Below are 15,250 nucleotides of genomic sequence, written 5' to 3' on the forward strand. Positions count from 1 at the left end.
ATATGTTTTCTCTACCATAATATCCAAGCGCTTGTAAATATTGTAGCATGCTACATCTCTTATTTGGAGAAATGCTTCTACATCAAACAAGTTAGTATTGCTCTTCAATCTTATTACTTAACCTTGCTCCAAACATTGTATCGATTTCACTTAATATTTATATGAGGTTGTCCATATAGGAAGGTGATTCCTTATGGCAGGTGAGAACTAGCGGAGCTCTGGCCGATATAATCTCCTACTCGATTCTTTGATTGGGAAGGGAACTTATGAGATCTTAACATGGTTTAGCATCGAAAGCTACCACCTTGGGTTTTGGGTTGGTTTTGCTCCTCAAAGTGGATGTCAATATTAGAATAATATAAATACATTGATTTTGAAAAGAATGCTTTTATATTCATATATAAGTAATATAAGAAAGAACCTTGTGGTAGGATTAATTAAGGAAATTGTCTTTATTTATTCCATAGCATGAGTAACATGCTTGTTTAGAAAACTAAAATATGTCATGCCTAAAAGTGGGAAGTGAGTGGATGGTATTTGCAATAAAACCTGGGCAGACTTGGTTAGTAGGGTGGCTTCTCCCACATCAAAGAACTCTTCAACACAATGACAATGCAACTTCAAACTTGTCTCCATAGGAGCATGAATAGGCTTATAGTCCCCAATATTGAATTTGCGCAAACATGGCTCCACTTAGCTTGGCAAAAAGCACTATCTCCATCACACTACTTAAATTGAAAGCCTAAATAATGATACAATAGGCCCAAATTTGATATGCCAAAAGTTGAATTAAATCAGCCTTTAAATCAACTATATTGTCTCATCAGGACTAGTGAATAGTATGTCATTGATAAAACCACGATGATTAGAGGCAATTACTCTCATGTCTAACATAAAAGGTGCTCTAAAATAGGGTATTTTGAAAACATGTAAAACCATTGTGTGTGTGTGTGTGTGTGTGTGTATTCATTCATTCTTATACCAAGCCCAAGGTGCTTGCTATAGAGCACATATTGACTTCTTCATTATGCACACTTTATTTCCCTATCCTTTTTTATGAATAGAACCACAATATTGAAATATATACACCTTTACATGTAAATTGTCATTTAAAAGTGTAGTTTTAATGCCTAACCGATGTACATTACAACTAGCATGAGATGTTAATGCACAAATGCTATGAATTGTCATCATACGACAAGTCGTAGCAAGGTTGACTATTGCCACAAGTCTAGCCTTTTGTGATCAACACTACCATTTGGCTTACATTTTGACTCTTGAATCCACATAATATCAATGGCCTTTTTTCTAGGAGACAAGTCTTACAAGAATCAAGTGCCATTCTTGATAATAGCATCATCTATAGTAGCCATCTAATCCTCTCTCTCTCTCTCTCTCTCTCTCTCTCTCTCTCATTTTGTGTCCCTTTAAATGAAACAATATCATTCTCAACAATATCCTAGAAACAACGAGCGCATAACAATCAATACGTAAGATCTACTATGAGAGTGAAAACAATTGCGGCTACACAAAATGTATATTTAATTTAATATCACATAACATCAGCATCAACCATTTTGGCATAGTAATGGACTTCCCAATCTCTACTCTCTCATCAACGAAGTACCATTCACATTTGCATAAGAAATAAGATGATCTATGGATTCATTAGAAGCTTGCATATGCTTGGAAATTGCCTGAGATTTGGTGCTACATTTGAGTGCCCACTACTAAAAAGACAAATGAGAAAGCATAATACATGAATATGAGCATATGATATTCTCATTGGATAGGAAGTAAATGATACACGATATCTCCACAAAAATAATGTTACAACTGACCAAAATATAGTTAGCTTGTGAAAGCTATAACATGTAACCTTTACTTTGAGAATAGGAATCAACAAGGATATATTTCATAGCCTTGTCATTCAAAATTTTATGATGTTGTATAGGTACTAGCATAACTTAATCAAGGAAAAGCATCCAAGTGAGCAAAATATGGCTTTTTGCCATGCCAATCCTTACATGGAGTGACAAATTACAATGCTTTGGTGGAACACCTATTATATAAGCTATCAATGTAACAATCTCAAGCTAGAAACAATGTGAGAAAGCTTGACTTTTGATCATGTGTTGTGCCATCTCTATGAGAGATCCATTCTTTGGTGTGTATGGTATTGTATATTGTACATATAGTATGGTACATTGGTCTCTTATCCCATGTTCAACCAAAAATGCATTAAACTCTAAACTACACCATTTTAGTCAAATGTATACAATATTGTACATTGGTATTTTATCCTATATTTAGTCTAAAATTCATTAAACTCTTTGGATATATATCACCCTTTCCTCCTTGCTTGTCATTAGGGCCAAAAACACTTCAAAAAATGCACTTTTGTTAATCACGAGATTAAGGAAAGGGCCAAAGAGAGTTTGCCATGTGTGCAAGAATATGGTATTCTTGTCTCCTCCTTTTTGGAGATATTAGAGTGGACTCAGTGGTTCTCTTCTCTCTTTTAGCCAAAATCTCCAAACTCTGACATGTTTTGATGGTCCCGAAGTCCTTATTTAATTATAAAATCTAACAAATTTCATTAGTCTTTTCACTATTTCTTCTTTGTTCATTCGTCTTTCTCGTTGAGCTTCTTTCTTTGCTCATTTGCCTTTCTTAGTGAGCGCTTTCCTCTGCGATTTCAATCTAAGTATGGCATCCAAAAGGCGCCCGTCTCGTTTAGTAAACTCCTGCATTGTCTATGGCCAAGGAGTAGATGGAAAATGGGAGCCCAAAACCTTTTGCATAAACGATTGGGTGACCATGTTGCCCTCTTGCAAAGGATCTCACAAGGTCAAAAGAAGAAAAAGAGAGAATATAAAACATCACTGGAAAGGGCGTATCATTGCTTTCAAAATTACGCATGAGGGTGGTTAGTTAAAGTGCAACATGTTTACATGGCCAGGGATATGCACTTATCTCCTAATGAACGTGTTTGCCAGCAAACACATTGTAAGTCTTAAGTTGATAACATATTTGATTTTAAAATTTTTTAAAGCAAGTATCAATATTGAATTTTTCGTTGTAGATATATTTCCATCAACAAGTATTGAATGGCAACCTGTGGAGAGTTTGAGTGGAACTTTGAATGTGATTCATAAGGCGTTTGTGGACATTATATATGCTTATGAGACCTTCGGTTCTTTTAGTGAGAGAAGAATTTTTATATATTATTTACAATATGTGGTTCCATCTAAAGAGGGTACATATGGACATATTGAGGATTTGCCATTGCCAAGTCTCTCCTCTCTTATTTGGGAGGTTCCTGATAAGGCAACCATGCATAGTTTTAAATTCAAAATATGTCAAGATATTCAAAAGTCCATGACAGCTGAAAGGATCTCAAGAAGAATACGCCTGTCATGGTTTATCCCCTTACATATCTTTGTGGGTTGCTTCAAAATAGCAAACTTACAGAGAACAAAAGTATCTTGGCTCAGTAGAAATTTTGCAAGCGCAGAACTAGATAACATTATAGGGAAGCTTTGGAAATCTAGAGATGTTGACCATAAGGGCGACACCATGAGATGTATTGTATGCCCCCAATCCTTGTCTCTGTGTTATAATATAGCACGGAAAACTCTTACTTTGGGTTTTGATTATAGGAGATACAAACTTAAAGTAGGCATGTGGATTCCCTTGGATTCAGATATAGATTGCATGCCCTTCAATCTTAAGGTGCAAGTTATAGAAAAGGAAATAAATATCACTTCCAATTGGAATCTTAAAGGTGTAAGGGATACCTTGGAGATGCTAGACTGTACATCCCCAGAATATAAGTTCAAAGTAAACGGTAAAGTAGTAGGGAAAAGAGCTGAACGCTTTTTCTCTTGTATGAGCTGCTTGCCTCCTTCAATTGTAAGCTTCCAACCATAAAATTGAAAACATTACATTAGACAAAAAGCTTTTCATTGAATGAAGAGTTACAAAATTGAAGTGTAGATATACAAAGATCTTGCCATTTGTATCTATTTGTCTTCTTTCATCATTGTAACTTCTTCGTCACTTTTTGAAAATATAGATATTGCAGTCGCAGTGGCTTTTTTTTTGGTTGGTTGAAGAATTTAACTTCGACAGGGGCCCTCTTCTCTTGAGGGGGTAGATGAGAAGATGGATGAGAAAGTGTTGGCATTTCTGTCTTTGTGGAGCTTGCCTTACTTGTCTTTCCAGATGACTTGCCTTTTGCCTTATTCTCAGTTAAGGATTTATGTGGAGGAGAGTCGGGGTCCACTCGCGTGATTGCCCTATCCAAAATTAACTCAATATATCTCTCTCTTATCCACCATGTGTATGAATCGGGGTAATCTTTGCACTGCAAGGAAAATTGTAATAAGTTGTAAGGTGAGTGATAGTTCGTACTTGTAGGGAGTAAAAACAAAGAAATGGAATGATTATAAAATTTGATAATAATGTTGTTGCTCAAAATCTAATAACGTTGCTCAAAACAGAATGTGAAAGATACTTACATTAACCCCATCTATCTTGAGAATCTTTGAATCTATTGTCCTACAAACATTTGAAATTACTCTCCATCCACAAGAATATGCATCATTTTGCAAGGGTACTTCTTGTAAGAGAAAACTATATGGTTTTTGAGGATCAGCAATATCCTCATATGTAGTATCCAAAAAGGTTACCACCAACCTCCCAGCACTGTCAATGGAAACATGTTATAAAAGAAAGTACAATAAATAAAATAAACAATAAACCAAAAAGTGAGGATTTGTATTCAACGCACATTTTTGTTTGATTGTGGATACCCCTAAGAGAGTTCATAAGGATAATTTCTCGAGTGAAAATATCAATATATATTAACCTCCAATGTCCTCTTCAAAGTAAAATGTTAGTAAGAAATGCATACTATAAAGAAGTATACATTAAACCCTTTGCAAAATTGCATACCTTTCAACATAAGGAAAAAAAATATGGTAGTTTGTAATTGGATCAAACAATTTGAAAAATAATTCTAGGTTTGAAGGAGATTTTGAAAACAATTCCACTGATAACAGTGGATTAACAATAAATATAGTTTTAGAGATTTCTTGGCTAAGAGAAGAAATCAACGTCCTAAAACCAAAAGCAAAACCAAATGAATGTCAATTGCAATGAACAAAACAACACTATCATTCAATTAACAAAATTTGAGCCAAAATCCTTACCTTATGCAACAAAAGACTACTAAATCTGACATCTGAATATCTTTCTTAACAAACATTCCTTTGTCCTCCTCAGGGGAAATACTAAGATAGTCTTCTAAAGAAGTGCAAGAGACTTTCACAACCATTTGGCCGTATACCTCATCCATTCTCTTTAGATTGACAGGACCAAGGACATCGATTTTTCTCTTGCAAACTTTATCCTCTGACTCTATAGTCTCTTGTGGTCGTTCTTGATGGGTGACTTCTTTAGGTTCTTGATAGACAGACACTTGTTCGGAGGTGGTCTTTGCAGGGTGTAAATGTGTCACGTCCTCAATCACTGGCCGTTTCGCTGTCCTAGACAATTTTGGAGGAACGTTAAGGATCTCAAATGATTTTTTATCAGTAGTGGGCAAGGGCCTCAATACCTTGTCGAACCTATACCTGATTCTATTAACCATACTAAAGTCTTTGTTCATCAAAGTCATTCTATGAGCGTGGGCAACAGCAATGTAAGCATCGTTCATAAAATCAATAATGAAGTCTTCAGTAGTCTCCTGAAGGCAAAGAATGGTTGCAAGCTGCCATTTTTTTTGCATGCCAACTTCTGTGGACACCCTTGATAATCTAAAAGAAATATCTTTGACAACCCTAATAAATGCTATCTTTGGAATCACATGCTATGTAGCTCTTTGTGCCTTCCTTATCTCACTAAAACATTTTTGAACATAAAAAAGTCTAGACTTTCTCTTTCTCTTCGACTTGGAAGGGTCTTCTTCTCCATGGGGATAGGAGGGTCCAAGTTGCTTTGTCTATTGAATAGGGGCTCCAAGGGTAGTTGGAAACTTAGCAGTTGTTGTAGGGTAGGACTGTACATGATGAAGCTGACTCTGGTCAGGAGAAGATACTGTCTCTGCACTAGATTGTTTAGATTCCATGGCAGGAGACTGAGGGCAATCAAGGGTAGGTGGGATCTGAGGGCAACCAAGGGTAGGTCGGATCTCAGGGTGGAAAGATTGAGAAGCTGAAAGCCTTGTCTCCTCCTCACTCTCTTTGATGTCTATATACACCTTCCTTGCAGTCTGCTTTGTCCTAACCATGAACCTGTAGAAAAATGAGACTTGTTAGAACATTTAAAAACTATGAGTAAAAAATGAGACTAGTTAGAATATTAAAAAACCATAAGTAACCCAAAGAGAAATAACAAATACGGCGCGATAGGTGAAAAAGCCCGGGTTTGAAGTGAAGCTCCTCGCGTCGTATTTGTAGATGACTGATACTGCGCGATAGCGACAAACTGTGGGTCAAAAATTCTAATCTTCGCGTCATATTTGCGAAAGGCAAAAGCTTGTTTTAACTGATATGACGCGAATATATTGAAATGAAGTTTTTAAAAGCAACCTCTCGCGCCGTATTTGCGGATGACCAATACGGCGCAATGGCGACAAACCGTGGGTCAAAAATTCTAATCTTTGTGTCGTATTTGCGATAGGCTAAAGCACTATTTAACTGATACGATGTGAATGCATCAAAACAAAGTTTTAAAAAGCAACCTCTCGCGCCGTATTTGTGGTAAACGATACAATGCGAAAACAACAAAAACAGTGGAGCGCGGATTTGTAGTGTTCGATACGGCGCGAAAACAATGAAGCGCATGTCAAAAAAGCACCTGCTTGCGCCGTATTTCCGATGACTGATACGGCGCAACTATGTTTAAGCGCAGGTTAAAAAAACAACTCCTCGCGTCGTAATTGCGGTGACCGATATAGGGTGAAGTTGATCTCGATGTGGCTGTGTATTCGCGGTCTGGATTTGAAAAGTGAGCCACGTAAGCTACAATCGATCTTTTATAACTGCGGGGTCCATGACACGTGGCAATGTTTAATTGGCTAGGTCTTGTGCGGGCCATCCACGTGGCTGTCTACGTGGCATTGCATGTGGCAAATATTTTTTGCTCTATATAAACACAGTTGTCAGACATTTATGATTTTTCTTACAAATTTACAAGCTTTTTTAGAGTTGAGGTGCACTTTCAGTGTTTCTTATGTGAATTTGCGCAATTTTTTTTACCCCTTGATACAAAGTGAGGATATATTGTTCTTGAGGTCGCTTTGCCAAATTTGCGTCGTATCATCGATTAGCAAATACAAAGCGAGAAGACATCGCTCGTGGAGTGGTTGCACACTTTCGCACGGTATCGTACTTTCACTCATGTCTGAGCCTAAGGATGTTGTAGGCTCCCAAGAGCAGGTAACCCCTTCTAAAAAAAGAAGAAGATTATCATCAGGGTCAACAAGAGCTTCTGGTTGTGCTGCCTTCTCCCTTGAAATTCCCACAGCTTTCTCCCCTTGTTCAGCAGCAAGTGTGGAAATGCCTAAGAAGTCTCCAATCAAAGGCAAGTCACCATTGAGGGCTTCTGGATTGTCTCAGATCACAGAGGTTTCTCCATCTGAAAGGCTCCTAAACTTTCTTCTTTAGAATGGCATCGAGATATCTTATTACAGAACTGCAAAGGATATTTTCAACCCTGATTGGGATATTGACCATGTATTGAACTCATGTAAGAAGTTTTTCTTGGAGGAGTTTGCTGAGTTTGAAAGTCTTGCATTTCCAGTGGTTGAAAAGGATGCAAAGGAATATGTTCACATACCTATTGGGAGCTCACCTTCAGAGAAGGCCTCGTTTTCAAGAAAGTGTACATCTCATTCTCTTGACCAGTTTTGTATCTCAGATTTGTTTTGTTCTGCTCATTCTAGGAAATATAGGCTTATGTCCAAAACAGCTGCATTCATTGTGTTTTCTCTTGTAAAATATCCTGTGAAATTTGATGAGAAACAATTAGAAGGTCCAAAATGTTCCAGCTTTTGCCTTTTGGACGAGGTAGCAAATGACAAGGATATAGAGGAATGTTTGGACCCTGAGCAAGAAGCAAATATTGCTGGCAAACTAGATGGTGCCCAATTCAAAGCTGAGACCATTATTGAAGAAAACCATGCAAATGCAAATCTTGTTTGTGACTCTTCTTTTTATACTGTTGCTTCACTTCCAACTTTCCCTATCAAGGACAAAGAATACATACTGCTAGTAGACATTCAAAGGCTCTTCAATCTTAGGGAGGATTATTGTTTAGCCATCATTGCAGAGGCTTCTGATGCTACAAATGGGATTGTTGACGTCAAAAATGAATCGAAAGAAGAGTTACTCAAACTTAACACTGAAATTACGGACGACAAGTTTATTGAAGTAGGGGATGGCCTTTCTCTTTGTTTTCGTAAGGCAAAGAATGCTGAGGAAGAGTATGGGATTACTGAAGAGGAATTCCACGGCCTTCAAGACCGACTTGGAATTTACCATTTTGGAAGAGAAGAGTCGCAATATGCTAAAGAATTGGAAGATACCAATTAAGCACAATCATCAATTAACATATGGAATCCAACTAAGCTAGAAAATGATGAAAATCAATTGGTACTATTATCTCAAATTTTGTAAGATGTATATACATTAATATGTTTGATTTCAACATTCATTTGATATTTATATTTTTTTACAGTTGGAGATTGAAGATTTTGATAACTTCTTGGGACGGGGTAAAGGGACAAGAGTTTGTATTAGTTCACATAAAGTTGTTGCACTTGGCCATTACTTAGCAAGGATTGATCCACATGTTTTCTTGGTTTTTCATAACATCTTCTTAGAGGAAGCAACATGGCCTATACTATATATTAAGGCACTTACAAGGCTACTTGGTTTCTTTGGGTTACAATACAATGCACACAAGGTGATGCTTTTGGAGAAGACTACAGCAATTAGGATTTTTGGTTATGGTCTTGGTTTCTTTGCTTCTAGAGTATGATACTTTCTGGCCCTCTCATTGATGACACCCAAAAGAAGCATAAAAACAAGGCACAAAAATGTCCATGCACATATCACAATTTCAGCTTTTGTAAAGGGGATAACATTTACATTGTTACAAAATCACTAAAATACACACCTATATGAGGGGGCCACATCCACATCCACATCCATCATAAATAAATGGTATACACAAAAGTGTTACGTGCACGCATTGGTGAAGGGTAGGAATACTCAAAATTAAAGGCCAAAGGCCTTCTAATATCAAATGTATCAAAGTTTCAAAGAAATAATAAAAATACGAAGGGGTGTGCTTTTTGGGGAAGAGGTGGGGTGGAGTGCACGAATGGTTATGTGCCTCTTTCCCTTCCCTCTCTTGTCCAATCGCACATTCTCTTTTTGGTGGTGCAAAAAGTTGTTCTCTCTCCTCTCTCCTCTGTCTTTTGTGCAGAACTTCTTCTTTTCCCTTTTGTTCTTGCATAATGGTTGAAGCTATGGATGAAGATGATGAAGATAACGAATCAGTTCATTATTAAGTAGAAGATTTATGGTTTCTTTTCAGTTTTGAGATTAATGGCTCAGCCATGTGCATAGATTTTGCATGCTTCTACCTTAGTTTCATATTCATTTTCTACCGTGGGAGGTTTGCTGTCATTTTGGTGCGCAGCCGGGGAAACAAGCTGATCTCAAATCTGAGTTGGAATGTGAAGGAGGTAATTGCTCCTATGATTTTCTGGTTTTGATTACAACACATACCACTTGTACAAAGATCCTTCCCTACAACCAAGGAGTAAAGGTTTTTTTTAATCATGCTATTTGGCATGCTACAATGAGCCTTGAGCAATGACCACAAAAAAGGATTTGGGTCACCACTCGTAGAGCATGATATCATGGGCTACACATCAGCACTGCATCAATCCATATTATTAGAAGAAAGAGAAGAAGAAAGGAGGGGAAATGAGATTCCAGAGAGAGAGAGAGAAAGAGAATATGTAGCGCAGTATGAGAGTTTTGCTTCATAGATGTGGTCGTGGAAGGCACACGAGTTCATGTAAAACCGCTCCACTTCCACGTCTGTCGTTGTCAATACCAGGTACACTGCCCCCGGTTTCCGCTTCACCCGCAGGGCACCTACTGCCAGCGCCTCGATGTCCGAGCACTTCAGAGATTTCCCCTTTGAATACGCCCTCACCGTGATCTAGCCGTCGAGTTTGACGTAGGTCAGGATGGAGGCGTTAAGCTTGACGTGGTAGGCGTAGAGGGGTTCCCACCAAGAGCTGATAGAGGGGTTGTGGCTGCTGACAACCGAGGGAGAGAGCGAGGAGAGGAAGTCGGTGATGACGGAGCACTGGGTGGGTGTAAAGGCGCCATACCAGATAAGGTAGACGGAGAACCGTTTGGGGCCGGTGAGGAGGGGCCCGTTGTAGTAAGAGAGAATGAGGGGGCATACTTGGGACCAAAGCCGCCAGCCGACGGCTATTCAAAGGCCTGCACGAAGCACCACCATGCATCATAACAACACACACCAGCAATAGCACCCGGACATTGAATCGTTTACACATAACGAGAGAGAGAGAGAGGAGGCGTTTGTGTCAAACACACAGTAGAAGAGTCGTATCCCATCAAAAGAAGAAGAAGAAGAGCTCTCCCGTGAGGCCTCCTGCCTCGCCCGTTATAATAAGAAGCCCACCATCACATCTCAGGAGATCCGAATGGCCATCCACTTCATCTTTCTCAAGGATTTTGCCAAACACGTTGTGTTGAGATCATCAGGTTTCCCTGTCGGTGACCTCCATGCCGATGCCGACTACACGGAGTCATTCTTCAGATGCTTCATTCTGCACTTTGGCAAATTGTACGGTTTGCCCCAGAACCACTCCCATTGGTTCGGCATGGTGCTTCCAGTTTTCCTCTCTCTTTCAATAACGTATCATTAGAACAACAATAAAAGAAGAAGAAAAAGAAGAAGAAGAGAGGGTGCGAGGATGAGAAAGAATCAATGAAGATAAAAGAAGAAGTTGTGGTACCACAAATTTCTTACCTTATCCCTACACCTCATCAGAAATCATTTTTCTCTTAATCCTTGGTCTTAAAAAAAAAACTTAATTATAAGCATTTAATTCAATTAAATATCCTTGAAGAAACCGAGGGAGAATTGAAAATATAATATTTATAGAACTAATGTATATAATTTAAGTAAGGGTTGTTTCCATGCTCTCCCTTTCTACCTATACAACTTTATCGAAAGCTCCCTATTACAAACCCTCATTAGCTTTACTTCCTCCTTAACAAACCCTCCCATGGGCCTCATATATTTACCCTCACCATTTTGCCAGCATGGCTTCAACCTTCTTTTCCTTCTTATGCCCACATACCCAACCCTCAATGCCCTTTTAAAAAATAAAAATAAAAAAAAACACACAAATTTAAAGTGATACATAACACTATCAAAGAAACAAAACACTAAAACTATCAAACCTAAGCACACATTCTAAAATTCTAAAACACACCCTTGTGATACCTATCACTAGCAATCACAATGCAAACCCTTTTGCAAGGGGACCGCTAGCTCAAATAATTTTATCCTCATTGATAACAATGTTTTAAAAAAAAACTTCAAGTGCCTTTGGAACTATGTGATGGAGGAAGTCATTTTTTTCTCCATTGGAGAGAGAAGTTGTTACTGTAATTCCTTGTGAAAGATAGAACCCTATCTTTTGGAGACTATACAAGTTTTTCAGTGTGGGAGTATAGTGGAGGCAGGAGTTCCCTTACTCTAGTGGTCATGGAATTGGAGTCCCATACCCTACCATGGCTAGGCCTCATCCTTATGATCGAAGTTGTTTTACTAACAATTTTGGAAGTTGTTTTGTGTTAGACAGTGGTTCTTCTTTGGCAAGGTTCGCGAGGACGCTTCACATTTCAGTGTGGGAGGAATATGATGACACCCAAAAGAAGCATAAAAACAAGGCACAAAAATGTCCATGCACATATCACAATTTCAGCTTTTGTAAAGGGGATAACATTTACATTGTTACAAAATCACTAAAATACACACCTATATGAGGGGGCCACATCCACATCCACATCCATCATAAATAAATGGTATACACAAAAGTGTTACGTGCACGCATTGGTGAAGGGTAGGAATACTCAAAATTAAAGGCCAAAGGCCTTCTAATATCAAATGTATCAAAGTTTCAAAGAAATAATAAAAATACGAAGGGGTGTGCTTTTTGGGGAAGAGGTGGGGTGGAGTGCACGAATGGTTATGTGCCTCTTTCCCTTCCCTCTCTTGTCCAATCGCACATTCTCTTTTTGGTGGTGCAAAAAGTTGTTCTCTCTCCTCTCTCCTCTGTCTTTTGTGCAGAACTTCTTCTTTTCCCTTTTATTCTTGCATAATGGTTGAAGCTATGGATGAAGATGATGAAGATAACGAATCAGTTCATTATTAAGTAGAAGATTTATGGTTTCTTTTCAGTTTTGAGATTAATGGCTCATCCATGTGCATAGATTTTGCATGCTTCTACCTTGGTTTCATGTTAATTTTCTACCGTGGGAGGTTTGCTGTCACTCATCTTATGCTTTGGCAGCAAATCGAACTGATATAAAATCAATAGTTGGCTACAAGAGAAGAAAATTTCTGCGTTATAGAGGAAATATCCCGGAAAGGGAGGATGATGTAAAGGCTCCTGAGAGCTAGCTTTGTACTTTCCTTTCTTGAATTTTCAAGTTGAAGTATTCATTCTTTGAAGTTGTCGTCGAAAAATGCTATGAATTCTTAAGTTGAAGTATTCATTCTTTGAAGCTATCGTCGAAAAAACCAATTGAATAGCTCCTCAAGAGCATTGTTTTTTGTAACTCCACCTCCATGTCTTGTGCTTCAAAAAAAACTTGTATGTGCTTGATTGTGAGATTTTTCCATGCCTTGGCCGCTATAAGTTGTGAGGGGGCCTTGCTCCTCCACAAAGTAAGGCCCATGGATATGAAGGATATGCTGCAAATTCATAAGAGTAACAATCAATTTCTGCCAATGGAAATTTTATCGAAGAAAGCTTGGATTAAATATTCTCTCTTACCAAATAAAAAGTGATATGTTTTTCTCCCCATGCCTCCTTTATTGCCTAAACAAGATTTGTAATCGAACATTTGAACTCTTCTGGATACGTGTACATTTTCATTTGTTGCTTGAGGAGCTTTAGGAAGACATCAATGTATCTCCAAACCTCCATCCTTAGAAATGCAAGTCGTGGTGTGGTTGCAACGTTTGTCATTATCCCACACACCGCACCTCGGCAAGGCAAAGCAAGTATGTGTTGCCTCATGAGAGGCAAGCCCAAAGTTCACCGCAATTGAGGAGGTTTGAAAGGGTTAGAAAACCAATTGATAGACTGATAGGACAGTGGGTATTTAGCCAGACATTATGCATATATGACTAAAGTGTCAGGCTACAGAGAGCCTACGAGGTTTAGTGAGGCAATTACTAATGGAAATTGATGTGCTACCATGGATGAGGAATACACAGCATTGGTTGAAAATGAGACATGGGAATTGGTCCGTTTGCTTGAAGGAAAAGTACCCATTGACTGCAAATGGGTTTATATAAGTCAGATCGTTCATTGGAAATGTATAAATCCTAGCTGGTTGCAAATGGATATGCACAGTAGTACGGCTTATGAGGAGACTTTCAGCCCAGTTGCCAAGATGGCAATGGTGAGAACAGTCATTGCATAAGCGGCTTTTAAGGGATTGGAAATTATGGTAGATGGATGTCAAAAATGCATTCTTGAATGGTGACTTATTTGAAGAGCTGTATATGGAGCAATCTGAAGGTTATGCACACCCTGACTATTCGACATATGTGTGTAAGTTGAAAAAGGCCTTATATGGGCTAAAACATGCACCAAGAGCATGGAATGCTCCCATAAGCACTTATTTGCAACAGCTTAGTTTTCAAATAGGTCAGGCAAATCTCATAGCCTATTTAGAAAGAAGACATAGCATGGTTATGTTTTTCAAGTGGTTTATGTCAATGATTTGATCATCATCAGAGATGGGATTCCTGAAATTAAAGCAATGTTACAATTGAATTCAAAGTCAAGGATCTTGGTGAGCTAAAGTACTTTCTCGAGATTGAGGTTGTGTCTACACATCAAGGTATATGGCTGTTACAAAAATAGTATGCTCATGATATGTTGCTGAAATATGGCATGCTAGAGTGTAAAGCCATGGAAACACCATTGGATCAGAATATCAAACTTGCAGATGATGTTGGGACTGAGATCGAGAATGTTACTATGTACAGTGGGCAGCCTGATTTACCTTACTATTACCTATCCTGACTTGACTTATGCAGTGGGGCTGATTAGCCAGTTTATGCAGAAACCTCGTAAGCCACACTTAGATGTAGTTAGGAGGATTATGCGATATGTGAAGGGTACTGCTGATTATGGATTGTTTTATGAGCATGTGAAATCATTCGACTTGATATGTTATATGGATGCTGATTGGGCTAGTTGTGTCTATGATAGGAGGTCAACTAGTGATTATGCTTTCAGTTTGAGCAACAATATGATCATCTGGAGTAGTAAGAAGCAACCCACCATTGCTTTATCTAGTATAGAGGCAGAATATAGGGGTGCAGCCTTAGCGGCATGCGAAGCAGTTTGGCTTGTGAAACTGCTACATGACTTGGGCATGCAGTTAGACAGGAAGGTCACCTTGCATTGTGACAACCTCAGTAGTGTGATGCTTGCTAGCAACCCTGTCTATCATGCTAGATCCAAACACACAGAAGTTAATTATCATTTTATCAAGGAGATGGTACTTGCTGGAAAGATTGATCTACTCCATATGAAGACAGAAGAATAGGTAGTAGATATCTTTACCAAATCACTTGGTAAAGAGAAGTTTTTGCATTTCAAGGAGCTACTTGGAGTACAACAATTAGCTTGAGCTTGAGGGGGAGTGTTAACAATCAAGCTTGTGATCAGTATCACCAACATGACCTACCTTATCTAGACATCTATCATCTTAGCTATCACTCTTTATGTGTATTGTAAGTTGAGTCGATCGACTCAACCATAGTTAGTGGTACGGTCAGTCAGTGACCTAGTGTGTTTTCACTTATGTGTGATTAGACTTTAGTAAGCATTATGGAATAATGAGAAGAAGAGAATGTTGGGAGTTCATGACTCTTTGTT

General features: G+C 38.5%; 1 pseudogene; it reads left to right on the plus strand.

The window, feature by feature from the left end:
- The first annotated feature begins 14,275 nt into the window (after positions 1–14,275).
- The window catches only part of LOC148037692 (VAN3-binding protein-like), a 39,865-nt pseudogene continuing 38,890 nt past the window's right edge, over positions 14,276–15,250 (plus strand).

Source organism: Lygodium microphyllum, chromosome 4, assembly GCF_053477565.2.
Source record: "Lygodium microphyllum isolate KBCC chromosome 4, Lygodium_microphyllum_v1.1.10, whole genome shotgun sequence".
Taxonomy (NCBI): domain Eukaryota; kingdom Viridiplantae; phylum Streptophyta; class Polypodiopsida; order Schizaeales; family Lygodiaceae; genus Lygodium; species Lygodium microphyllum.